Raw genomic sequence first — 2,050 nt, forward strand, 5'->3', positions numbered from 1 at the left:
AAAACCTCCTCTCCTGGCGGGTAAATGGGCCGGAAAGCGAGACGGTGGAGCGGATCGCTCTCGAACCAATTTTTTTCCCGCCCGGCAGAGCTTTCCGCTTTGCCGCAGCCAAACAGAACGCCATACAACGGGTGGCGCTGGCGTATTTCGGTGCAAGATTTGCGCGCGAGCGGTGAGGGTGGACGACAGGTGACAGGAGATGGCGACACGTCCTCTACGAAAGCGCTAGATGCTCGGCCCCCTCTGCGGCTTGGGTAGCCAGGCAAGCCGTCCCGTCTGAACAGGCCCGCAAGCTCGCTGCCTTGGCACGTTGAATATCCGCTCGGCCGCTTAGACGCTCCGCTTTCGGTCGTCTGAACGTGCCCTTACGCTTGGCGTCCGTGGCCCGCCCGTCGTCGGTGGTCTCCTTCCGGCGCCGCCGCCGCGCCCATTCCCTTTTCTGCTCAGGCCGTTGTTCTTGGTAGGCACGCTGTTCTTCTTCAGACCGTACAACACGCTGCCTACCGATTCTCATTTCACAGTCAGAGCAGAACTGAAGAAAGGAGCCTACGTAGAGCATGACACAGGATACAGAAGACACTCAGATTGGTAGGCCCTAGGTTTAGTACGCTAGATGGCGTAAACATGTATGGTACGAATCTAGACATGGCCAACGCTGGTCAAAGTGTAGTATATGTTCTTATCAGCTTAATGTCCGATACGGGTTGTATTTGGACCCAGGATATTAAACTTATTTTTGCATGTTGGTAAAGTGTTTGAATCCTGCTTCACCTCTGCCGCGGGTCGGCCCGGTATTGCGCTATATTCGTGATCCGCCTACGGTTCTTTTGTCTACGGACATCGGTCCGCTGCAGCAAAGATAAGAAAGTGGCAGAGATAAGATAGCATCCTGTTTGCATTATTAGTAATAATTTGTCCTAGGGTATGAAAGGATACGTTACTGGAAATATCAACACCACGTAACTTAATATGTGTTGCTATTGTGCTTATTGCATCTTAGAGGCAAGCCTAGTCACGTAGGTGCAACACGAAGCGTTTGAGCAGTGCAAATCATCTGCAAGTGCCCGCTGCAATGCCGAGAATTGGACTGCATCGATATTGGGCCCAACGTTTACGAGGGTTAATTCACTTCTTTACAAAAAAGCCACATACCGATATGCTAGTATTATCTTGTGCGGTAGTGTTCAAGCGTATGCAATAAAAGGGAGAATCATTTTCCAGTTGGTGAGGACGGACGCGACTAGTGTAGCGAGCATTTTGCCTAGACGGAGGTTAAAATGAGTGGTTAATCAGTTTTCTACACTATGGTGTGATTTTCATGTGTGGTGTATCATGTGGCGCTCGGTTAGTAGCGCTTCAGCCACTTGATACACTAACACATGACCTCCGTAACTGAGGAGTTTGCAGCGTAGCGGGTGAGGTGAACACTGACAATTATCCATCGGCTCGCACAGCTGATCAACGGGAGGGACCATAAAGGCTGACATCTGCGTGCTTGAGATGATGATGTGCGAAAACTAGGCGTTAAAGTCGAAGAGGAGTCTTGAGCCACTGACACGCGGTGCAGGCAATAACGCACTTGCGGACAAAGCTGTACATACCACGCCAGTAAAAGCGCTGGTAAAAACGTGCATATGTCTCCAGCACAGCAGTGTGCGATCTCTCCGGATCGGCATCAAAAATATCGCAGACGGGATGGTTTACGAGAAGAAGGCACTTCCGACTATCAGACATATCGTTGTGGCGCCGTATTATGTTATCTCGCATAGCGAATTGAGTGGATTGACGAAGGATCACTTGGAAAGGCAAGAGGGAAAGGAAAGCGGACAGATGGCCAAGAACAGCAACAATCTACGAATAGTTTTCGCTCTGCTCCGAGGGCATAGAATCAAGGATCCGCACCGACATATCTGTGTAATGCGCCGAGACAAACGCCACGTCGGATGGTAGTGGAGAGCCGTGAAGGGCGTCCACGCCAGAGTGCTTGCGGCAAGATCTGTACACAACTTGGATGTCCTACTCTTGTATCCAAAGTGCCAGCAGTGAAGAC

General features: G+C 50.8%; 1 pseudogene; it reads left to right on the forward strand.

Moving 5' to 3' along the window:
* The first annotated feature begins 651 nt into the window (after positions 1 to 651).
* On the forward strand, positions 652 to 825 carry LOC119446893 (U2 spliceosomal RNA; annotated as a pseudogene).
* The last annotated feature ends 1,225 nt before the right edge of the window (positions 826 to 2,050 follow it).

The sequence above is a fragment of the Dermacentor silvarum genome, chromosome 3, assembly GCF_013339745.2.
Source record: "Dermacentor silvarum isolate Dsil-2018 chromosome 3, BIME_Dsil_1.4, whole genome shotgun sequence".
NCBI classification, from domain to species: Eukaryota; Metazoa; Arthropoda; class Arachnida; order Ixodida; family Ixodidae; genus Dermacentor; species Dermacentor silvarum.